This window comes from Drosophila arizonae, chromosome X (assembly GCF_054131065.1).
Source record: "Drosophila arizonae isolate 15081-1271.41 chromosome X, UAZ_ARI_1.0, whole genome shotgun sequence".
Lineage (NCBI taxonomy): Eukaryota > Metazoa > Arthropoda > Insecta > Diptera > Drosophilidae > Drosophila > Drosophila arizonae.
Window position 1 is genome coordinate 34,679,084 of NC_142927.1, and position 26,421 is coordinate 34,705,504.

Below are 26,421 nucleotides of genomic sequence, written 5' to 3' on the forward strand. Positions count from 1 at the left end.
TCAAATGCGATCCTTAAATTATATATTTAAATTATAAATACTTGCCATACAAATAAGTAAGAACGTTGCAGTCGGGTGTTGCCGATTGCAAAATACTCATTCACAGCTGAATCGCTGTCAACCCGAGTACAAAGTGCAATTTTCAAGTCTAGTACGCAACAAAAAGCAGAGCCTGATCCCATAATATTAGCGGCTCCAAGCTAGCAGCAACTCAGCGCGATTTTCCTATACATATGCACACGTTCATCGATTATTCTACGCGTACAGACTAAAGCTCGCTTTCTAGCATATTCTAAGAATTACGATTGAGATCTGGATTTTTCAGCCGTTACTATAGTTTTGTCCAATGACACTCTAGCACTGAAGCAATTTTGATTTATCAACTAGCTGATCTAGCAAAGTAGTGGCGTGGATTGTAAAGGCGACGCAAGTCGTGATAGAGAAGCTGTTGGGCTCAGCAATTTTCGCTTCATTGTAATTAAGAGCGGCAGTTCATAGAATATGTTATCATTTAAGAGAATTTGTAACGGAGATCACGTTCTTCCTTTTGCGTTGTCTCTTTCACCCACGCACCGGCTCAGCTTAATCCGCCGGCTCGCGTACATTGTAATTAGTATGCAATTAACTCTTGTTTAGAGCAGATGCAGTGTTAGATTGACTATTACAAACATAGTAGCGGACAGCACGACAGCCTAGTCGCTTGCTCGCGTCTATCACATAAACTCTGTAAACTCTAATAATCGCTAATAAACTAATCATTAAGTAAATTCAATCGTTTAATAATTTAAAGCTATTCGAAAATTTTCTCGATAGCTCAACATTTGGTGACCCCGACGTGATTTCTTTCGTTTCTTTTTATATATTTGCATATATATATATATTGACAGCATCAAATACATACATACACCCGTGAACATAAGCAGTGTATATAGCGATTAGTGGCGTGCCGTTACTTTGCCAATTCGCCAGACACTCTTTCGTTCGGTAGTACACATGCGAAAACTTCTGCAAACGACAATCTAATAAAGAATCAGCTAATTTCTGAACTATGTCTATGGTTAGTGACTGCGTGTTCTATAGCTTCAATCTATAGGTGATTAAGTTTGCATAAGCACAGTGTAATTACATGCTTGCCGTTATTCTTCGTTGACTGTCTTTCGCCACGGCTGCGATACGAGCGCGTCCATAATAATCGTATCGGTGTGCAACAATTCATACGTGTATATTATTTGAGTACCATAATATAATTCTGTGGCAGTTTATTAAAGTTGCAAGTGCTCTGCTCAACAAATACGACTTATTCCAAGTTTTGTGTCTGCGCTAAAGCATACATTTACTTTACTCTTGTAATTGCGCTCGCACCAACAACTTTGAACTCTATTGCAATTTTTGTAATGATCTTGAGCACACAATCGACAAATGCCCAAGATTCGCAAACTTGTCTCCTAGTCTTCGCCTGAATGGGGTCCAAAAGGCTGGCTTATGTTTGAACTGTCTCAAGGGCGGTCATCAGTCGCGACAATGTGGCTCGCGCAGTTGTCGAGTCTGTGGAATCAAGCATCATACGCTTCTTCACCTCGGCCACTCCAACACATCGCAGGCAGCAATTCCGCCCCATCAAAAATCTTCAACATACAGATCATCCCTCAGCCCTCGGCACCAGCCACTACTCTCTTATCCAAGGATCGGCACAGCGATGTTGTGCTGCTGGCTACCGCAGTGGTTCTGGCAAGGAATCGGTTTGGCGAGCTTATTCCTTGTCGTGCACTTTTAGATTCAGGCTCTCAACTACATCTCATTACAGCCAGATTTGCGAATCTCCTGCAACTTAAGAGAACAAAATCGGTTGCATCTGTATGCGGCGTAGGCGACTCCAATGTTGCCATGGATGGCAGCAGGATTTGCCTCACTCTTCAAGCTCATGCACCTGAATATACAACTAGCATAACGGCTATGGTAGCTACAAATATAACTGGCAGGCAGCCCAGTTCTATTGTGAATGCGAGCAATTGGAGCATACCGCAAAATATAGTGCTGGCAGATCCAGCTTTCCATAGGCCGCAACGAGTAGATCTGCTTATCGGAGCTAGCCTGTATTATGATTTGCTCTGTGTGGGATAAATCAAGTTGATGCTTCCAATGTTACAGAAGACTTGTCTTGGTTGGGTTGTATCAGGTGGCGAGGCTCGCAACCACAACTCCGTGCTAATAGCTTCAAAGGCGCCTTCGGATTTGATTACAGACTCCTGTGCTGATATCAAGTTGGACAGTCTCGTTCGTCGCTTTTGGGAAGCTCAGCGCTGCAGCGATTCCATTGTAAAGTTCAGCAAGGAAGACTCAGACTGCGAGGCGCATTTTGCGAGGCATTACAATCGATTGGCTAGTGGCCAATATACAGTACGCCTGCCTGTTAAGCTTAGTTGCGAGCTTCTTGGAGATTCTTATGAGCAAGCGCGACATCGGTTACTCAATTTGGAGAAGAAATTGAGTCGTTTGCCGCATATAAAGTCTCAATACCCAGCATTTCTGAAAGAGTATCTTGAACTTGGTCACATGTCCCGCGTTCTTCTAAATTCATTCCATCTATGCAGATATTTTCTTCCTCATCACTGCGTTTTGAAGGATGATAGCACAACCACCAAGCTTCGCGTCGTCTTTGATGGATCTGCATCTACAACAACTGGGCATTCGTTGAATGACATTCTAATGTCAGGTCCCGTCATTCAGCCAAAATTAGTCGACATATTATTGCGCTTCCGATCTTATCCAGTTGCACTCACCGGTGATATTTGCAAAATGTATCGTTGCGTGAAAGTACCTGAGCCGGACAGCTATCTACAATGCATTTTATGGAGGAATTCGCCAGATGATGAGTTGGAAGTTTTCAGGCTTGATACGGTAACATATGGAACAAAACCATTTTCAATGGGAAATCAGGGTATAATGGTTTTGTTGAAATGTATGTAACAGGCAGAAGGAGGCGTGGCAGACCCCACAAAGTATATATATTCTTGATCAGGGCGACGAGCTGAGTTGATTTGGCCCTGTCCGTCTGTCTGTCCGTCTGTCCGTCCGTCCGTCTGTCCGTCTGTCTGTATGTATGAACGCGTCGATTTCAGAAGATTAAAGCGCGCATATCAAGTTTATCATTAAAAATCGATAACTCCTCCCGATCTTTTTTTATCGATAAAAAAAACTTATCGAAAACCAGTTATAAAATTATATCTTCTACACCTTTATTGCTAGAGTCTCCAAAATTTTAATGTATGCTTATATGCAATTTATACAATTTCGGTTTTTGTTAAAATTTACCCCTCACCCTTAAATTCACCCCCTCACCCTCACTTTTGTAAAAAGCGTATTTCAAATACTAGAGACTTGTGCTTTAGCAATTACATGCATATCCATGTTATAATCATAATCTGAAAATCGTACGTCCACAAAAAAAGTTATTAAGCAATTAAGTTCTCATAGTAAGCGCTCACTGTCGCCCATGCGTGTTTATGCTTGTGTGTGTATATGTATGTAAATGTTTGTGTGTGTGTGTGTGTGTGTGTTTTTTTATATTCATTTATTAACAAAATTATATAGCAAATTACAAGTTGCGTGGTGGCTAGGATAGCGCGCGGTGCTTGCGGGACGGCCGTAAAGCATTGCTTCGCAAGCACTATGCGCTACCTTAGCCTGGGACAGCTCGTCTTCTCGATCGCTCGACTCTGCGGAGCTCCATCATCACCGTGGCCGCGAAGGTGCTTGTTAGTTCCCAAGCTTCCTCCGATTCCAGCATGGCGTTGACTAAGTTGTCCGCTCTGATGGAGCGGCCCACTGCCTCTTCCAGACGACGCCTCTCCTCCAGGAACCGTCCACATTCGAAAAGAATGTGGTTGGCGTCTTCCACATGCCCTCGCTCGCACCAGGGGCATTCGTCAGATTCCTCGTGGCCAAAGCGCTTCAAATAGCTCCGAAAGCATCCATGACCCGAGAGGATCTGCGTAAGGTAGAAGTTAACCTCGCCATGTTTGCGGTTAACCCATGGTTCAAGCTCCGGGATGAGCTTGTGCGTCCACCGCCCCTTAGCTGAGCTATTCCACCTTCTTTGCCATCGTGCGATGCTGTTCGCCCTGACAACGTTGAGTCGCGTAGGCCCGTGCGAATTCCGCTCCACGGCTTCGGCGACCAAATACTCCAGTGGCACCATACCGGCTATGACGAGCGCCGCGTCATCGGAGATAGTCCTGAAAGCGCAGCTGACTCTGATTGCGCTCAGCCTGTAGATCGCGCAAATGCCTCGGCTGTAGCTCGGCGTTGCCATCGCTCTTGCCCATATTGGCGCAGCATAGAGGATGACAGACCTAATGACGCTCGTTAGGAGGAGACGTCGTTGCTGTTTAGGTCCCCGCGTGTTAAGCATGATTCTCGAGAGAGCTCTACAAGAATCAGCTGCCTTTTTATGCACATATTCTAAGTGCTCGCGGAAAGTTAATCTTGTGTCTATCATGACACCAAGATATCTTATCGCCCTCTTGGACGCAATGGTGACGCTGCCGATCTTTATATTGGCAGTTTCCACTCTTTTGCGACTGCTGACTAGTACAACTTCGGTCTTGTGTGCCGCAAGCTCGAGCCCTGCTCCTGTCAACCAGCTTCGTATGCGATTGATACTTTCGCTGCACATATCCTCTGTATCTTTTAGCTCCTTTCCTATGGCTACGACAGCTACATCATCAGCAAAGCCAATGGTGTGCGCGCCTGCTGGTAGTTCCAAGCGCAGTACGCCGTCGTACATGATGTTCCATAGGAGAGGCCCCAGCACTGAGCCTTGGGGTACTCCAGCTGACACTGTATGAGTTTGGGGACCCTCACTCGTGTTGTATACCAGTGTTCTTCCTCTGAAGTAGCTCTTTATTATCTCTCTTAGATATTTAGGGATATTATATTGTGACAGCGCATTCAGTATCATATCCCAACTAGCTGTGTTGAAGGCATTCCTTACATCCAGGGTCGCGATGATGCCGTATTCCTTCGTCCCGTGCCTCCATCTGGTGCCTTGAATAGCGGAAGTGGCCAGACCGACAACTTTGTTAAGCGCGTCCGTTGTTGACCGGGCCTTCCGGAATCCAAATTGGTTTGGTGACAGGCCTCCGGCGCTTGCAATCGCAGTCTCCAGCCTAGAGCAGATCAGTTTCTCAAACACCTTTCCCATGGTGTCTAAGAGACAGATCGGTCTGTACGAAGATGGCTCACCTAGTGGTTTGCCAGCCTTGGGTAGCAATACCAGATTCTGGGCTTTCCATTTTGCCGGGAACGTCTCTTGGATCAGGCATTCATTAAAAAATTCGGCGAACGTACTTGGGTGCAAGGCGAGGGCTAGCTTTAGCGCACGATTTGGGATCCCGTCCGGCCCTGGAGCTGTGTTGGTTCTAAGACCTCGGAGAACTACTGATATTTCTTCCTCTGTAACTAAAACAATTTCAGTGCTCGTTGAGCCCTGATCAGCAGACTCGGACTCAGGGGCGTGAATGGAGCTTAGACTTTCTGGAAAGAGTGTTTCCACAATCGATTTAAGCTCCAGACGATCCGTAGGCTGCACCTGTCTACCTGCGTATAGTCTTTTAACTACTATCTTATATGCCCTGCCCCAAGGGTCATATTCGGCTGAGTCGCACAACTGTAAAAAACATTCTCTTTTGCTTGCCCGGATGGCCTTCTTCAGCTGTCTTCTAGCCGCCTGGTAAGCTAACTGTTTCTCAAAAAACGTAGACCTACCGCGAGCCCGTTGGTAGCTTCTTCTCGCCTGGATGCATTTGCGACGAATGTCACCTATTTGCGTATTCCACCAATACGTAGACTCATGTTGTCGCGTAAACTGCTTGCGACGTAACATGCTGCTATTGCAGGCACACTGTATTTGGGCTACCATTTGGCATGCTCTGGCCTCAGCATTACCAATTGTACCCAGAGACTGAATGGCCTCTGAAAAGACCGCGGGATCAAAAGTATCTAGCCGATACGACTCCCTCCACAATGTTGACGCCCTGGCAGGTGGCTCACCTATTGTGAACAGAAGTGCCGTATGATCGCTGCCTGTATAGCTATCGCAATGGCTCCATGTTGCTCCCCGAAAGAGGGATGAAGTGACAAAAGTAATGTCGATAACAGACCCGTATCCCGCCCGACTGAAGGTGTACTCATGGCCAGTGTTGAGCAGTGCAACATCTAGTGTCGCGAAGATCTCCAGTAGGATACGACCTCTGGCATTTGTTGTGGGGCTACCCCATTCTAGCGCCCAGGAGTTAAAATCTCCAGCTATAATGGCCTTCCGACCCCTAGCATCCTCGGCAAGCTCGTCGAGCACCGTCGTGAATTCACTGAGCTGCATGCTGGGGGCCAGATAGCAACTGTAAAGCCATAAGCTACCATATCGGCCACGTACGAACCCATTGAATGACTTAACATTCGAAAGTACGTTCGTTGAGTTGCCGCATACCCACAACGCAGCTTTGCCATTAACGTCTGTTGACCATGTCCTAGGGCAGCTGGTTCTACAGTGGTGAGGCTCACTGAGAAAAGCTACATCTATACATTTTTCCCTAATGGTCTGCTCTAGAAGATCTTGGGCAGCAACACAATGATTAAAGTTAAGCTGCAAAAACCTTAACATTTCATTTTACGAGCAGCTTCACGGTAAGATGGGCACTTGAAGCTGCCTGCTGAATGGTCCGTCTGCTTTTCACCTTTCCGGATGCAGAGGCTACATTTTGGTGGCTTGGTGCATGCTTTGGCACTGTGACCCATCTCTCCACACCTGAAACAGGCGCCCTTTAAGTCACAGTCGTTACCGCAGTTTGCTGCCATATGACCGTAATCGAGGCACTTGAAACAGCGTTTAGGCTGCTCCACGGCTCGGATACGGCAAACTACCCATCCTATTCTAATTTTGGACAGCTCGAGCAGAGTTTTAGCTTTCCCAATTGGAAGAGCAACCGTAGCTCTTTGCTGTCCACCAAAAGCTGGCCGAAGCGATTTGATAGCCTCAATGGGGAGTGAGCTATCCTTCAACTCCACCCTAATTGCTTCCAAGATCTCCTCTTTGGTCGCTAACTCATCTAGATCGCGAATCTCAACTTGAGCCGATTCGGTAAGTGTTTTCACTACCGCTCGGTCTCCCAAGGCCTTGCCTACAGCTTCGTGCAGAGCCTCAGCGCTATGCTCCGGCTTCCTACTCAGTTGCAATAGAAGGTCCCCCTTAGCTGTCTTCCTAATGCCTTGAACGTCGCTGCTCAGATGCTTCAAATTTGGGTCGCTTTTAACTACACGAAGCATGTCCGCATAGCTGCAACCCCCTACGCCTGAAATCGCAATCGCGTCAGTCCTGGGACGTTTTTGCATAGGCTTTCGCCCTTTGACGACTGTCCAGCTGCTCTGGTTTGTCTGTCGAGCGGCCTGGTTTGAAGTTTCAGTTTCAGCTGTAGCCCGTAGAGCCATTGGTTCTTTTGGGTTCGCTGCACTTCTATTGGGCCTCGGCTTTTTTGAGGGAGTTTTCCTCTGTTCGGAGGCAACTTCCCTCGACCGCTTGGGAGTATTGCTACCTACTGTAGCACTAATGCTCGCTGCCTTAATGTTTTCGCCTACTTTTTTGAGTGGCGTGGTCTGCACCTCACAGTTTTTAACCGAACGGTTGCAGAACGCTTCGGCCGTCTTGTGAAGGCTGACCAGCCTAGCCAGCTCCTCTCTCATTAAGGCATTTATATGCCGCTGACCCCCAAATAAGGCAGACAAACCCTCTAGTGTAGCTCCTATTTGAGCTAACGCTTCTTTTAGTGACTTGGGTGCCTGGCACTCAGCCACTGGAGCCTGGTTAGAAGTCGACGGCTGCGCCAACGCCCTCTGTTGTTGCTGCGGCGATCGCTGCAACGAGGAACGACGCGCAAAAGCTTGCAGCTCGTCCTCCATCATGGCATCCATTTCTGCTCCGACTACCACGGCGTGAAGCCTGTAGTGGGCAATGGCTACTAATGTAATCTGAGTTTACAACCCGCAGTAACGTAAACTCAACTTGACTACAGCGAGAGCCCGAAAGTATGCACTACTTTTAATAACTACTACTTCACTCCAGCAGCTAGGTTGCTGTCTTTGCTAAGGCTTAGCAACTCACCAACGTTAGTGAGCAGCTGATTGCCCGATGCAATTTCCAGCACTACTAACAGCTGTTAGAGTGAATGCACCTGCTTTTTATTATTGCGCAAGTGTGACGCCTAAAGTGACAAAATTTACGCGCCCACAAAAGACAAGGAAAGGAAAGAAGCCCTGACGCCAAAACAATGACGCTATCGCCCCCCCTCTCTTGCACCACCGAATTATACCGCTTGGGAATTCCACGAACCGCCGCGCAGTAAGTCTCTGGTAGTTTTTTTGAGGTCGCTGGGTACGCCGCGCCCACAGCAAACACGTTGACTTCAGTTCTTTCCACTTTCGCAGGGGAAAACACAGTTCAAGCTATTGTCTACGATGGATCACGATGACATCGACCGCACTCCGTGAAAACGCAACTCGAACTCTGTGTGTGTGTGTGTGTGTGCGTGTATGTGTGTGTGTTTTATATTCATTTATTGACAAAATTATACAAATTGCAAGTTGCGTGGTGGCTAGGATAGCGCGCGGTGCTTGCGGGACGGCCGTAAAGCATTGCTTCACAAGCACTGTGCGCTACCTTAGCCTGGGACAGCTCGTCTTCTCATTCGCTCATCTCTGCGGAGCTCCATCATCACTGTGGCCGCGAAGGTGCTTGTTAGTTCCCAAGCTTCCTCCGATTCCAGCATGGCGTTGACTAAGTTGTCCGCTCTGATGGAGCGGCCCACTGCCTCTTCCAGACGACGCCTCTCCTCCAGGAACCGTCCACATTCGAAAAGAATGTGGTTGGCGTCTTCCACATGCCCTCGCTCGCACCAGGGGCACTCGTCAGATTCCTCGTGGCCAAAGCGCTTCAAATAGCTCCGAAAGCATCCATGACCCGAGAGGATCTGCGTAAGGTAGAAGTTAACCTCGTCATGTTTGCGGTTAACCCATGGTTCAAGCTCAAGCGTCCACCGCCCTTTAGCTGAGCTATTCCACTTTCTTTGCCATCGTGCAATGCTGTTCGCCCTGATAGCGTTGAGTCGCGCAGGCGCGTGCGAAATCCGCTCCACGGCTTCGGCGACCAAATACTCCAGTGGCACCATACCGGCTATGACGAGCGCCGCGTCATCGGAGATAGTCCTGAAAGCGCAGCTGACTCTGATTGCGCTCAGCCTGTAGATCGCGCAAATGCCTCGGCTGTAGCTCGGCGTTGCCATCGCTCTTGCCCATATTGGCGCAGCATAGAGGATGACAGACCTAATGACGCTCGTTAGGAGGAGACGTCGTTGCTGTTTAGGTCCCCGCGTGTTAAGCATGATTCTCGAGAGAGCTCTACAAGAATCAGCTGCCTTTTTATGCACATATTCTAAGTGCTCGCGGAAAGTTAATCTTGTGTCTATCATGACACCAAGATATCTTATCGCCCTCTTGGACGCAATGGTGACGCTGCCGATCTTTATATTGGCAGTTTCCACTCTTTTGCGACTGCTGACTAGTACAACTTCGGTCTTGTGTGCCGCAAGCTCGAGCCCTGCTCCTGTCAACCAGCTTCGTATGCGATTGATACTTTCGCTGCACATATCCTCTGTATCTTTGAGCTCCTTTCCTATGGCTACGACAGCTACATCATCTGCAAAGCCAATGGTGTGCGCGCCTGCTGGTAGTTCCAAGCGCAGTACGCCGTCGTACATGATATTCCATAGGAGAGGCCCCAGCACTGAGCCTTGGGGTACTCCAGCTGACACTGTATGAGTTTGGGACCCTCACTCGTGTTGTATACCAGTGTTCTTCCTCTGAAGTAGCTCTTTATTATCTCTCTTAGATATTTAGGGATATTATATTGTGACAGCGCATTCAGTATCATATCCCAACTAGCTGTGTTGAAGGCATTCCTTACATCCAGGGTCGCGATGATGCAGTATTCCTTCGTCCCGTGCCTCCATCTGGTGCCTTGAATAGCGGAAGTGGCCAGACCGACAACTTTGTTAAGCGCGTCCGTTGTTGACCGGGCCTTCCGGAATCCAAATTGGTTTGGTGACAGGCCTCCGGCGCTTGCAATCGCAGTCTCCAGCCTAGAGCAGATCAGTTTCTCAAACACCTTTCCCATGGTGTCTAAGAGACAGATCGGTCTGTACGAAGATGGCTCATCTAGTGGTTTGCCAGCCTTGGGTAGCAATACCAGATTCTGGGCTTTCCATTTTGCCGGGAACGTCTCTTGGATCAGGCATTCATTAAATAATTCGGCGAACGTACTTGGGTGCAAGGCGAGGGCTAGCTTTAGCGCACGATTTGGGATCCCGTCCGGCCCTGGAGCTGTGTTGGTTCTAAGACCTCGGAGAACTACTGATATTTCTTCCTCTGTAACTAAAACAATTTCAGTGCTCGTTGAGCCCTGATCAGCAGACTCGGACTCAGGGGCGTGAATGGAGCTTAGACTTTCTGGAAAGAGTGTTTCCACAATCGATTTAAGCTCCAGACGATCCGTAGGCTGCACCTGTCTACCTGCGTATAGTCTTTTAACTACTATCTTATATGCCCTGCCCCAAGGGTCATATTCGGCTGAGTCGCACAACTGTAAAAAACATTCTCTTTTGCTTGCCCGAATGGCCTTCTTCAGCTGTCTTCTAGCTGCCTGGTAAGCTAACTGTTTCTCAAAAAAACGTTGACCTACCGCGAGCCCGTTGGTAGCTTCTTCTCGCCTGGATGCATTTGCGACGAATGTCACCTATTTGCGTATTCCACCAATACGTAGGCTCATGTTGTCGCGTGAACTGCTTGCGACGTAACATGCTGCTATTGCAGGCACACTGTATTTGGGCTACCATTTGGCATGCTCTGGCCTCAGCATTACCAATTGTACCCAGAGACTGAATGGCCTCTGAAAAGACCGCGGGATCAAAAGTATCTAGCCGAAAGAGGGATGAAGTGACAAAAGTAATGTCGATAACAGACCCGTATCCCGCCCGACTGAAGGTGTACTCATGGCCAGTGTTGAGCAGTGCAACATCTAGTGTCGCGAAGATCTCCAGTAGGATACGACCTCTGGCATTTGTTGTGGGGCTACCCCATTCTAGCGCCCAGGAGTTAAAATCTCCAGCTATAATGGCCTTCCGACCCCTAGCATCCTCGGCAAGCTCGTCGAGCACCGTCGTGAATTCACTGAGCTGCATGCTGGGGGCCAGATAGCAACTGTAAAGCCATAAGCTACCATATCGGCCACGTACGAACCCATTGAATGACCTAACATTCGAAAGTACGTTCGTTGAGTTGCCGCATACCCACAACGCAGCTTTGCCATTAACGTCTGTTGACCATGTCCTAGGGCAGCTGGTTCTACAGTGGTGAGGCTCACTGAGAAAAGCTACATCTATACATTTTTCCCTAATGGTCTGCTCTAGAAGATCTTGGGCAGCAACACAATGATTTAAGTTAAGCTGCAAAAACCTTAACATTTCATTTTACGAGCAGCTTCACGGTAAGATGGGCACTTGAAGCTGCCTGCTGAATGGTCCGTCTGCTTTTCACCTTTCCGGATGCAGAGGCTACATTTTGGTGGCTTGGTGCATGCTTTGGCACTGTGACCCATCTCTCCACACCTGAAACAGGCGCCCTTTAAGTCACAGTCGCTACCGCAGTTTGCTGCCATATGACCGTAATCGAGGCACTTGAAACAGCGTTTAGGCTGCTCCACGGCTCGGATACGGCAAACTACCCATCCTATTCTAATTTTGGATAGCTCGAGCAGAGTTTTAGCTTTCCCAATTGGAAGAGCAACCGTAGCTCTTTGCTGTCCACCAAAAGCTGGCCGAAGCGATTTGATAGCCTCAATGGGGAGTGAGCTATCCTTCAACTCCACCCTAATTGCTTCCAAGATCTCCTCTTTGGTCGCTAACTCATCTAGATCGCGAATCTCAACTTGAGCGGATTCGGTAAGTGTTTTCACTACCGCTCGGTCTCCCAAGGCCTTGCCTACAGCTTCGTGCAGAGCCTCAGCGCTATGCTCCGGCTTCCTACTCAGTTGCAATAGAAGGTCCCCCTTAGCTGTCTTCCTAATGCCTTGAACGTCGCTGCTCAGATGCTTCAAATTTGGGTCGCTTTTAACTACACGAAGCATGTCCGCATAGCTGCAACCCCCTACGCCCGAAATCGCAATCGCGTCAGTCCTGGGACGTTTTTGCATAGGCTTTCGCCCTTTGACGACTGTCCAGCTGCTCTGGTTTGTCTGTCGAGCGGCCTGGTTTGAAGTTTCAGTTTCAGCTGTAGCCCGTAGAGCCATTGGTTCTTTTGGGTTCGCTGCACTTCTATTGGGCCTCGGCTTTTTTGAGGGAGTTTTCCTCTGTTCGGAGGCAACTTCCCTCGACCGCTTGGGAGTATTGCTACCTACTGTAGCACTAATGCTCGCTGCCTTAATGTTTTCGCCTACTTTTTTGAGTGGCGTGGTCTGCACCTCACAGTTTTTAACCGAACGGTTGCAGAACGCTTCGGCCGTCTTGTGAAGGCTGACCAGCCTAGCCAGCTCCTCTCTCATTAAGGCATTTATATGCCGCTGACCCCCAAATAAGGCAGACAAACCCTCTAGTGTAGCTCCTATTTGAGCTAACGCTTCTTTTAGTGACTTGGGTGCCTGGCACTCAGCCACTGGAGCCTGGTTAGAAGTCGACGGCTGCGCCAACGCCCTCTGTTGTTGCTGCGGCGATCGCTGCAACGAGGAACGACGCGCAAAAGCTTGCAGCTCGTCCTCCATCATGGCATCCATTTCTGCTCCGACTACCACGGCGTGAAGCCTGTAGTGGGCAATGGCTACTAATGTAATCTGAGTTTACAACCCGCAGTAACGTAAACTCAACTTGACTACAGCGAGAGCCCGAAAGTATGCACTACTTTTAATAACTACTACTTCACTCCAGCAGCTAGGTTGCTGTCTTTGCGAAGGCTTAGCAACTCACCAACGTTAGTGAGCAGCTGATTGCCCGATGCAATTTCCAGCACTACTAACAGCTGTTAGAGTGAATGCACCTGCTTTTTATTATTGCGCAAGTGTGACGCCTAAAGTGACAAAATTTACGCGCCCACAAAAGACAAGGAAAGGAAAGAAGCCCTGACGCCAAAACAATGACGCTATCGCCCCCCCTCTCTTGCACCACCGAATTATACCGCTTGGGAATTCCACGAACCGCCGCGCAGTAAGTCTCTGGTAGTTTTTTTGAGGTCGCTGGGTACGCCGCGCCCACAGCAAACACGTTGACTTCAGTTCTTTCCACTTTCGCAGGGGAAGCTATTGTCTACGATGGATCACGATGACATCGACCGCACTCCGTGAAAACGCAACTCGAACTCCTGTGTGTGTGTGTGTGTGTGTGTGTGTGTGTGTGTATGTGTGTGTATGTATGCCTGTATGTGCGTGCGTGCGTGCGAGCGTGCGTGTGTGTGTGTGTGTGTGTCTGTGTGTGCGTGTTTCTTGTGTAAGCTGAAAGACGCGAAAAATTATTGAAATAGCTATTACTCCAAGGGTTCAGGGGACCTCGTAGTCGAGTAGTCTCGACTAGAGCTTTCTTACTTGTTATACCCTGAACCCAAAATTATTGAAATAGCTATTACTCCAAGGGTTCAGGGGACCTCGTAGTCGAGTAGTCTCGACTAGAGCTTTCTTACTTGTTATACCCTGAACCCATTTTCAATGGGAAATCAGGGTATAATGGTTTTGTTTTAATATTCGTTTATTGACAATCTTTATAATACAAGCTGCAAGTTGCGTGGTGGCTAGGATAGTGCGCGATGCTTGCAGGACGGCCGTAAAGCATTGCTTCGCAAGCACTGTGCGCTACCTTAGCCTGGGACAGCTCGTCTTCTCATTCGCTCGACTCTGCGGAGCTCCATCATCACTGTGGCCGCGAAGGTGCTTGTTAGTTCCCAAGCTTCCTCCGATTCCATCATGGCGTTGACAATGTTGTCCGCTCTGATGGAGCGGCCCACTGCCTCTTCCAGACGACGCCTCTCCTCCAGGAACCGTCCACATTCGAAAAGAATGTGGTTGGCGTCTTCCACATGCCCTCGCTCGCACCAGGGGCACTCGTCAGATTCCTCGTGGCCAAAGCGCTTCAAATAGCTCCGAAAGCATCCATGTCCCGAGAGGATCTGCGTAACGTAGAAGTTTACCTCGCCATGGTTCAAGCTCCGGGATGAGCTTGTACGTCCACTGCCCTTTAGCTGAGCGACCAGGTACCCCAGTGGTACCATACCAGCTATGACGAGCGCCGCGTCATCGGAGATAGTCCTGAAAGCGCAGCTGACTCTGATTGCGCTCAGTCTGTGATCGCGCAAATGCCCCGGCTGTTGCTCGGCGTTGCCATCGCTTTTGCCCATATTGGCGCAGCATAAAGGATGACGGACCTAATGACGCTCATTAGAAGAAGACGTCATTGTTGTTTAGGTCCCCGCGTGTTAAGCATAATTCTCGAGAGAGTTCTACAAGAATCAGCTGCCTTTTTATGCACATACTCTTAGTGCTCGCGGAAAGTTAATCTTGTGTCTATCATGACACCAAGATATCTTATCGCCCTCTTTGACGCAATGGTAACGCTGCCGATCTTTATATTGGCAATTTCCACTCTTTTGCGACTGCTGACTAGGACAACTTCAGTTTTGTGTGCCGCTAGCTCGAGCCCAGCTCCAGTCAACCAGCTTCGTATGCGATTGATACTTTCGCTGCACATATCCTCTTTATCTTTGAGCTCCTTTCCTATGGCTACGACAGCTACATCATCAGCAAAGCCAATGGTGTGCGCACCTGCTGGTAGTTCCAAGCGCAGTACGCCGTCGAACATGATATTCCATAGGAGAGGCCCCAGCACTGAGCCTTGGGGTACTCCAGCTGACACTGTATGAGTTTGGGGACCCTCACTCGTATTGTATACCAGTGTTCTTCCTCTGAAGTAACTCTTTATTGTTTCTTTAAGATATTTAGGGATATTATATTGTGACAGCGCATTATCATATCCCAACTAACTGTATTGAAGGCATTCTTTACGTCCAGTGTCGCAATAATGCAGTGTTGCTTCGTCCCATGCTTCCATCTTGTGCCATGGATGGCGGAAGTGGTCAGACCAACAACTTTGTTTAGCGCATCCGTTGTTGACCGGGCCTTCCGGAATCCAAATTGATTTGGTGATAGGCCTCCGGCGCTAGTAATCGCAGTCTCCAGTCTAGAGCAGATCAATTTCTCAAACACCTTTCCCATGGTGTCTAAGAGACAGATCGGTCTTAATGAAGATGGCTCATCTAGTGGTTTGCCAGCCTTGTGAAGCAATACCAGGTTCTGGGCTTTCCATTTTGCCGGGAACGTCTCTTAAATTAGACATTCGTTGAATAATTCAGCGAACGTACTAGGGTGCAAGGCGAGGGCTAGCTTTAGCGCACCATTTGAGATCCCGTCCGGCCCTTGAGCAGTGTTGGTTCTAAGACCCCGGAGAGTTACTATGATTTCTTCCTCTGTGACTAAAACAATTTCAGTGCTCGTTGAGCCCTGATCAGCAGACTCGGACCCAGGGGCGTGAATGGAGCTTAAACTTTCTGGAAAGAGCGTTTCCACAATCGATTTAAGCTACAGACGATCCGTAGGCTGCACCTCTCTACCTGCGTATAGTCTTTTAACTACTATCTTATATGCCCTGCCCCAAGGGTCATATTCGGCTGAGTCGCACAACTGTACAAAACATTCTCTTTTGCTTGCACGAATGGCCCTCTTCAGCTGTCTTCTAGCTGCCTGGTAAGCTAATTGTTTCTCAAAAAACGTAGACCTACCGCGAGCCTGTTGGTAGCTTCTTCTCGCCTGGATGCATTTGCGACGAATGTCCCCTATTTGTGCATTCCACCAATATGTAGGCTCTTGTTGTCGCGTGAACTGCTTGCGGCGTAGCATGCTGCTATTGCAGGCACTCCCTCCGAAAGAGGGATGAAGTGACAAAAGTAATATCGATAACAGATCCGTATCCCGCCCGACTGAAGGTGTGCTCATGGCCAGTGGATACGACCTCTGGCATTTGTTGTGAGGCTACCCCATTCTAACGCCCAGGAGTTAAAATATCCAGCTATAATGGCCTTCCGACCCCTAGCATCCTCGGCAAGCTCGTCGAGCACCGTCGTGAATTCACTGAGCTGCATGCTGGGGACCAGATAGCAACTGTAAAGCCATAAGCCATAACCGATATGGTATCGGTCGCGTACGAACCCATTGAATGACTCAACATTCGAAAGTACGTTCGTTGAGTTGCCGCATACCCACAACGCAGCTTTGCCATTAACGTCTGTTGACCATGTCCTAGGGCAGCTGGTTATACAGTGGTGGGGCTCACTGAGAAAAGCTACGTCTATACATTTTTCCCTAATAGTCTGCTCTAGAAGATCTTGGGCAGCAATACAATGGTTTAAGTTAAGCTGCAAGAACCTTAACATTTCATTTTACGAGCAGCTTCACGGTAGGATGGGCACTTGAAGCTGCCTGCTGAATGGTCCGTCTGCTTTTCACCATTCCGGATGCAGAGGCTACATTTTGGTGGCTTGGTGCATGCTTTTGCACTGTGATCCATCTCTCCACACCCAAAACAGGCGCCCTTTAGGTCGCAGTCGCTGCGACAGTTTGCTGCCATATGACCGTAATCGAGGCACTTAAAACAGTATCATATCCCGACTAACTGTATTGAAGGCATTCTTTACGTCCAGTGTCGCAATAATGCAGTGTTGCTTCGTCCCAGGCTTCCATCTTGTGCCATGGATGGCGGAAGTGATCAGACCAACAACTTTGTTTAGCGCATCCGTTGTTGACCGGGCCTTCCGGAATCCAAATTGATTTGGTGATAGGCCTCCGACGCTAGTAATCGCAGTCTCCAGTCTAGAGCAGATCAATTTCTCAAACACCTTTCCCATGGTGTCTAAGAGACAGACCGGTCTGTATGAAGATGGCTCATCTGGTGGTTTGCCCGCCTTGGGTAGCAACACCAGGTTCTGGGCTTTCCATTTTGCCGGGAACGTCTCTTAAATTAGACATTCGTTGAATAATTCAGCGAACGTACTAGGGTGCAAGGCGAGGGCTAGCTTTAGCGCACGATTTGAGATCCCGTCCGGCCCTTGAGCAGTGTTGGTTCTAAGACCCCGGAGAGTTACTATGATTTCTTCCTCTGTGACTAAAACAATTTCAGTGTCGTTGAGCCCTGATCAGCATACTCGGACCCAGGGGCGTGGATGGAGCTTAAACTTTCTGGAAAGAGCGTTTCCACAATCGATTTAAGCTCCAGACGATCCGTAGGCTGCACCTGTCTACCTGCGTATAGTCTTTTAACTACTATCTTATATGCCCTGCCCCAAGGGTCATATTCGGCTGAGTCGCACAACTGTACAAAACATTCTCTTTTGCTTGCACGAATGGCCCTCTTTAGCTGTCTTCTAGCTGCCTGGTAAGCTAATTGTTTCTCAAAAAACGTAGACCTACCGCGAGCCTGTTGGTAGCTTCTTCTCGCCTGGATGCATTTGCGACGAATGTCACCTATTTGTGCATTCCACCAATATGTAGGCTCTTGTTGTCGCGTGAACTGCTTGCGGCGTAGCATGCTGCTATTGCAGGCACTCCCTCCGAAAGAGGGATGAAGTGACAAAAGTAATATCGATAACAGATCCGTATCCCGCCCGACTGAAGGTGTGCTCATGGCCAGTGGATACGACCTCTGGCATTTGTTGTGAGGCTACCCCATTCTAACGCCCAGGAGTTAAAATCTCCAGCAATAATGGCCTTCCGACCCCTAGCATCCTCGGCAAGCTCGTCGAGCACCGTCGTGAATTCACTGAGCTGCGTGCTGGGGGCCAGATAGCAACTGTAAAGCCATAAGTACGAACCCATTGAATGACTTAACATTCGAAAGCTACGTCTATACATTTTTCCCTAATGGTCTGCTCTAGAAGATCTTGGGAAGGAATGGTTTAAGTTAAGCTTCAAGAACCTTAACATTTCATTTTACGAGCAGCTTCACGGTAAGATGGGCACTTGAAGCTGCCTGCTGAATGGTCCGTCTGCTTTTCACCTTTCCGGATGCAGAGGCTACATTTTGGTGGCTTGGTGCATGCTTTTGCACTGTGACCCATCTCTCCACACCTGAAACAGGCGCCCTTTAGGTCACAGTCGCTGCGACAGTTTGCTGCCATATGACCGTAATCGAGGCATTTAAAACAGCGTTTAGGCTGATCCACTCATTCTGCACTTCTTTTGTCCACACATGCATACACATGCATCCACACGCATGTATAATCTGCTGTCTGCGCAGTTAGCAGCGAATGCATTTTGGGCGAAGGGGGCGTGGTATCCAAAATCTGAAAATTATAAAATCTTCGTATCGATCAACTGTATATACAACGCAAATTTGAAGTCTCCAGTGCACTATGGTCCAGATTAAGTTTTTTTTTTTTTGGCATAAAGTCGAAAAATGTATTTATAAGATCCAAACTTTGCACATTTTATTTTTATGGCACTAATAATTTGTACACCAAATTTTGGATCAGTGCGACCACGCCCACTCTTGCCGCCCTTACAAACTAGAAGAAGTATATTTTTTGTAGAATTAAAGGAAACAATTTTGTTTTTTTTTTTTGTTGATCTATTTATATATTTCATTTTCTTCATCTAATTCAATATTATAATAATTATTATCCTCATTATCATCAGAATCATCCTCCAGTTCGTTGTCATTTGAAGCTATACGCGGAAGCTCTAAAAGATTTGGCACCTCTTGTGAAAATGTTTTTTTTTTTTTTTTTTATACCCTGAACCCATTTTCAATGGGAAATCAGGGTATAATGGTTTTGTTGAAATGTATGTAACAGGGAGAAGGAGGCGTGGCAGACCCCACAAAGTATATATATTCTTGATCAGGGTGACGAGCTGAGTTGATTTGGCCCTGTCCGTCTGTCTGTCCGTCTGTCCGTCTGTCCGTCTGTCCGTATGTATGAACGCGTCGATTTCAGAAGATATAAGAGCTAGAGACTTCAAATTTTTTTTTAAATGTCCGTAATTACAGCGCGCATATCAAGTTTATCATCAAAATTCGATAACTCATCCCGATATTTTTTTATCGATAAAAAACCTTATCGAAAACCAGTTATAAAATTATATCTTCTACACCTTTATTGCTAGAGTCTCCAAATTTTTAATGTATGCTTACATGCAATTTATACAATTTCGGTTTTTGTTAAAATTTACCCCCCACCCTTAAAGTCACCCCCTCACCATCACTTTTTGTAAAAAGCGTATTTCAAATACTAGAGACTTGTTCTTTGGCAATTACATGCATATCCATGTTATAATCATAATCTGAAAGTTTCATGAAGATCGTACGTCCATAAAAAAAAGTTATTAAACAATTAAGTTCTCATAGTAAGCGCACACTGCAGCCCATGCGTGTTTATGCGTGGGTGCTTGTGTGTGTTGTGTTTGTGTATGTGTGTGTATATGTGTGTGGTTATGTGTATGTGTGTGTGTATGCGTTTGTGTATGTATGCGTGTGTGTGTGTGTATGTGTGTCTGTATGCGTGTGTGTGTATGTATGCCTGTGTGTGCGTACGTGCCTGTGTGTGTGTGCGTGTTTCTTGTGTAAGCTAAAAGACGCGAAAAATTATTGAAATATCTATTGCTCCAAGGGTTCAGGGGATCTCGTAGTCGAGCAGTCTCGACTAGAGCTTTCTTACTTGTTTTTTTTTTGTATTTTTTCTTTCTCTTTCCTTTAAGCAAACACTTGATAATAGTGGATCTGATGAATCCATAGCTCTGTAAAATATATCAGCCATAGTATTGATCCGACTATTTTTTCGTGAATGTGACAATCTGTCTTTTTTGTAAATTTTATTGCGTGCTTCTGAAGCGTTTTCGCCTAATTTGCTGTGGGGTCTTGCAGTTTTCATTAATAGTAATTGATATTGTCGACGCCAGCCATACTGTATGCTTAGACAAGAACCGTTCAAGCATATAGTTACATTTGGGTAGATATCTATGAATGTAACTATTAACATTACTGATTTTTATACCCTGAACCCATTTTCAATGGGAAATCAGGGTATAATGGTTTTGTTGAAATGTATGTAACAGGGAGAAGGAGGCGTGGCAGACCCCACAAAGTATATATATTCTTGATCAGGGTGACGAGCTGAGTTGATTTGGCCCTGTCCGTCTGTCTGTCCGTCTGTCCGTATGTATGAACGCGTCGATTTCAGAAGATATAAGAGCTAGAGACTTCAAATTTCTTTTAAAATGTCCGTAATTACAGCGCGCATATCAAGTTTATCATTCAAAATCGATAACTCATCCCGATCTTTTTTTATCGATAAAAAACCTTATCGAAAACCAGTTATAAAATTATATCTTCTACACCTTTATTGCTAGAGTCTCCAAATTTTTAATGTATGCTTATATGCAATTTATACAATTTCGGTTTTTGTTAAAATTTACCCCCCACCCTTAAATTCACCCCCTCACCCTCACTTTTGTACAAACCGTATTTCAAATACTAGAGACTTGTGCTTTGGCAATTACATGCATATTCATGTTATAATCATAATCTGAAAGTTTCATGAAGATCGTACGTCCATAAAAAAAAGTTATTAAACAATTAAGTTCTCATAGTAAGCGCACACTGCAGCCCATGCGTGTTTATGCGTGGGTGCTTGTGTGTGTATGTGTTTGTGTATGTGTGTGTATGTGTGTGTGTGTATGCGTTTGTGTGAGTATGCGTGTGTGTTTGTGTATGTGTGTCTGTATGCGTGTGTGTGTATGTGTGCCTGTGTGTGTGTGTGCGTGTTTCTTGTGTAAACTGAAAGACGCGAAAAATTATTGAAATATCTATTGCTCCAAGGGTTCAGGGGATCTCGTAGTCGAGCAGTCTCGACTAGAGCTTTCTTACTCGTTTTATCTATTTCTTTCTTTATCTCTTATTCGATATTGTTTTTTTATACCCTGAACCCATTTTCAATGGGAAATCAGGGTATAATGGTTTTGTTGAAATGTATGTAACAGGCAGAAGGAGGCGTGGCAGACCCCACAAAGTATATATATTCTTGATCAGGGCGACGAGCTGAGTTGATTTGGACCTGTCCGTCTGTCTTTCCGTCTGTCCGTATGTATGAACGCGTCGATTTCAGAAGATATAAGAGCTAGAGACTTCAAATTTGTTTAAAAATGTCCGTAATTACAGCGCGCATATCAAGTTTATCATAAAAAATCGATAACTCATCCCGATCTTTTTTTATCGATAAAAAACCTTATCGAAAGCCAGTTATAAAATTATATCTTCTACACCTTTATTGCTAGAGTCTCCAAATTAATTAATTAATTAATGTATGCTTATATACAATTTCTACAATTTCGGTTTTTGTTAAAATTTACCCCCCACCTCTAAATTCACCCCCTCACCCGCACTTTTGTAAAAAGCGTATTTCAAATACTAGAGACTCGTGCTTTGGCAATTACATGCATATTCATGTTATAATCATAATCTGAAAGTTTCATGAAGATCGTACGTCCATAAAAAGTTATTAAACAATGAAGTTCTCATAGTAAGCGCACACTGCAGCCCATGTGTGTTTATGCGTGGGTGCTTGTGTGTGTATGTGTTTGTGTATGTGTGTGTATGTGTTTGTGTATGTGTGTGTGTATGTGTATGTGTGTGTGTATGCGTTTGTGTATGTATGCGTGTGTGTGTGTGTATGTGTGTCTGTATGCATGTGTGTGTATGTATGCCTGTGTGTGCGTAGGTGCCTGTGTGTGTGTGTGTGCGTGTTTCTTGTGTAAGCTGAAAGACGCGAAAAATTATTGAAATATCTATTGCTCCAACGGTTCAGGGGATTTCGTAGTCGAGCAGTCTCGACTAGAGCTTTCTTACTTGTTTATATTGGTGTAAATCCAATCCGATACCGATTGAATTTGCAGGTTGTTGCTGCGCCATATATCAATAAGTTCGTTGTTACTAAACACGAACGTGCCTATAAATTAACATATTGTGAGAAAAGGGGGACGAACGGGGATGAGTTTTTGGTTTCCCATGGAAGACAAGACTCACAAGTACAATCTGGATCAATTAGTTGCTTTCAGCATGGAACCGCTTATTAGTTATATTCCACGAAACACGGAGAACGCATGTTAATTTTCTAAGAAAATACACATAAATTGAACATTACACGAAACTAAAATTCACAATCTATACATAAAATAAAACATTACATTATATAGTACATACCTGGAAGTTCACTTTCCATAATTAAGTTCAATTTTCTGGATTAAATTTACGCGTGTGGCAGAACACAAAGCAACAGATGATTTTTGCGCCAATATTTATTCAATAATCAGCTGATCGATAGTTCACTTTTAAAAGCTCTCATAAAGCTTTGGTTTCACTTCTAAAGATTTTTATTATCATTTTTATAATGTATGATGAATTTACTTTAGGACAAACAAAATTTTTAACGATTCATTAACATCGAAAAATAGACTTTATGCCAAAAAAAACTAAGTTTGGACCATAGTGCAGTGTTCAAATTAGGCTGAAAAAAACAAAATCAATTTTTCGATTATTCTCGATAAAAAATACGATAAACTTGTACTGCGTATGGTATACACGAGTATGCATGCAAAATTTCAGCTTTCTAACTCTTATATCTTCTGAGATCGACGCGTTCAAACATACGGACAGACAGACAGACAGACAGACAGACAGACGGACGGACAGACGGACAGGGCTAATTCAACTCAGCTCGTCGCCCTGATCAAGAATATATATACTTTATGGGGTCTGCAATGATTCCTTCTGCCCGTTACATACTTTTTAACATTACTTTCGATAATTCCTCCCTATATTTATTATTGATAAAAACCTTATCGAAAATCAATTATAAAATTATATCTCCTTTAACTTTAAAGCTAAGGTCTCCAAACTTTTAATGTAGATTTATATGCAATTTATTCCATTTGTTCAAATTTAACCCTCACCCCAAATTCACCCCTTCATCCACATATTTGTAAAAGGTGTATTCCAAATACTAGGGACTTGTGCTTTGGCAAATACATGGACGGCTCCATCGATGGAAAAAATAATCGATTATATCGATGGTTCCATCGAACATTTTTTCCTTTCAAATTTTAAACATTTTTTGTATAAAAGTCGTACTTTTCATAATAGAAATAAATGTAAATAATGCTCTTGTAATTTCATACTTTTCCTTGTACATATTTACAGAATAAGAATAAATAATATAGACAAATATAGAGAAAATATAAAAGTGCCAGTGAATTATCAAGACATGCTTTTTTCGCCGAGCTGGGGGCGTATGATTCGCTACGTGAAAGATATTGATCCAATTTTGGAGCAATTGTATTAACGTGGTCTCTTACCACGAAAGGATGTACACGTCTTAAGTGTTCCATCATATTGGAAGTGTTGCCGCTCGTGCGGTACTCTTTTCCGCAATGACAGCATTTGGCAAGCATGTTCATCAGTTTCTCAAAATGTGACCAAACTTCTGATGTGTTTTTTTTTTTTTTCGTTTCGTGCTAGGCTCATTGGATTCAGTCAATGCATTTGAAGATGCAATTGTAGTGGAGGCATTGCAGGTTTTATCTAAAATGTGAAAAATACGTTCAGGCTAGAAAATACTTTTTTTAACGTAATGTAGCCTCCACAGGGTATAAAATACTTACTTGAAACGACAAACTTGTCCATGTTGAAGAAAAACTACCAATGTTTAACAATGTCCATATACTATGCTTTTCAACTATTTATTAAATTTCCAAAAATAGATCAAGTACGTAAACAATAAATATTATTTTGTTACAAAAAAAAATTTCACATGTGTTTGATATGTTACCACTGACCAAAGAACACATAGACTAGACATGTAGAACAAATTTTTCTACAGCAGAAAATGTTAAGTTGGTCGACCACTTTACTTCGTATTTGCTCGGCTCGGTCGCTGGAGGTTCGAGCAGTGAAAATATTGGACGACCAAAACAGTGCGCTGTGAGCGCTCAGACGGAATGGTCGTGATTATGTATGAAGCACACTTATGTGCCATTTGTCCTACTCTCTCTCTCTCTCAGTTCCTCTCTCTCGCTCTCTATGGTCGCTGAAATCATCACTCTCAGCGGCGCACAAAAATTGAAATTTTTGTTCGCGACGATCCCAGCTTTTTCCTTTTGAACGAAGGGTATACCTAAATCATAAAAGCGTTTGTAAGGCTCATGCAAACAAAATGTAGCGTTTCGATGGATATTCGTGGGAAGGGTATGAAAGCGTTGATACGCATAAAGAATATGAATTCGCGACGGGCAAGCACACACACACTTGCATTCTCTGGAAACATGTGTGAGCATTTGTGGCCTGTGTGCGTAACTCTTGCTGCCTGAGCAAATTGTAATGCCCAAAATTTACCGTTGATTGGCCTTTGAGGGAGCACATACATTTGCATACATATGTATGTGTATGTATGTATGAGATGGGAAATTAATTGTCTGGCGATTCAGTAGTTTGTCAATTTTGTATTGTTTGAATTGTAGAGTGACTGTCAAATGAGCCTTTATGACTTAATCAGTAATTTTGGCAGTAAAGATCATTGTGCCACTGGTTGGTTGGTGTTACGGATATCCTATAATTTATCTAATCATATATATATACATATATATAATTATAATTAAATATTTTATTCAAATTTCAACCGAAAAATTTTTATCGGGGTACACTTATATGTTTATTAAATGCTTTACAATATATTGGCTAGTGGACTATAAAAACTTGAAATGAAATACGCATGTCGTAATTACTGATTAAGTCATAAAGGCTCATTTGACAGTCACTCTACAATTCAAACAATACAAAATTGACAAACTACTGAATCGCCAGACAATTATTATCCCATCTCATACATACATACACATACATATGTATGCAAATGTATGTGCTCCCTCAAAGGCCAATCAACGGTAAATTTTGGGCATTACAATTTGCTCAGGCAGCAAGAGTTACGCACACAGGCCACAAATGCTCACACATGTTTCCAGAGAATGCAAGTGTGTGTGTGCTTGCCCGTCGCGAATTCATATTCTTTATGCGTATCAACGCTTTCATACCCTTCCCACGAATATCCATCGAAACGCTACATTTTGTTTGCATGAGCCTTACAAACGCTTTTATGATTTAGGTATACCCTTCGTTCAAAAGGAAAAAGCTGGGATCGTCGCGAACAAAAATTTCAATTTTTGTGCGCCGCTGAGAGTGATGATTTCAGCGACCATAGAGAGCGAGAGAGAGGAACTGAGAGAGAGAGAGAGTAGGACAAATGGCACATAAGTGTGCTTCATACATAATCACGACCATTCCGTCTGAGCGCTCACAGCGCACTGTTTTGGTCGTCCAATATTTTCACTGCTCGAACCTCCAGCGACCGAGCCGAGCAAATACGAAGTAAAGTGGTCGACCAACTTAACATTTTCTGCTGTAGAAAAATTTGTTCTACATGTCTAGTCTATGTGTTCTCTGGTCAGTGATGTTACTCAAAGCGACGATATATCGATATCGACAAAAGTCCATCGATATATCATAAAATCAAAGTCCATCGATATAATCGATGGTTGCATCGATGGTTTCCCAGCTCTAGTTCAGGGGATCTCGTAATCGGGCAGTCTCGACTAGCGTTTTCTTACTTGTTAGAGTTTATATTTTTTAAATTTCATAAAAATGTTTCCTTCCGTCATATGAATATCTATTAAGCTTATTTATAAATATTAGTTGTACATACATATAAATGTCGATTCGCCACGCGTTTTGTGAAAAGTATGTAACAGGCAGAAGGAGGAGGACAGGAGGAGGTGGCGATATGTGCGTGCTATCACTAACCAGAGAACACATAGACCGGACACATAGTGTAAAGCGTTTTGCACACTTTTTTTTCGAGCGTTAACACCCCAGACAACTCCGTATTCGCTCGGCTCCTCACTTTTAGGTTTGGGTTACTAAAATATACGAAAGCACAATCATTTCGCTTCATGCGCTCGACCGAGATGGTCAAATGTTGAACAAAAGGTCCCTCTATGCTCAATGTTTCCCTTTCTCTCTCTCTCGATGTTCTCTTCTCTCTCAAATGTGTATATGTATGTGTCGAAGCAAGTAGTATTAATATGTTGTGTCGCTGTCGCCGAGTGAGGTTCGATGGTAGGCACAAAGAATAATTGAGAGACACAAGTTAGTTGCGTCCAGAAATCAAGTGCGGTCGAAACTCGCTGCGCGA

At 45.0% G+C, this 26,421-nt stretch overlaps 1 long non-coding RNA gene across 9 annotated transcripts in view; it reads left to right on the plus strand.

Annotated features, from left to right (window-relative positions):
• The window catches only part of LOC108620390 (uncharacterized), a 159,235-nt gene that overhangs the window by 38,737 nt on the left and 94,077 nt on the right, over window positions 1-26,421 (plus strand). The gene's annotated exons all lie outside the window — the stretch shown is intronic.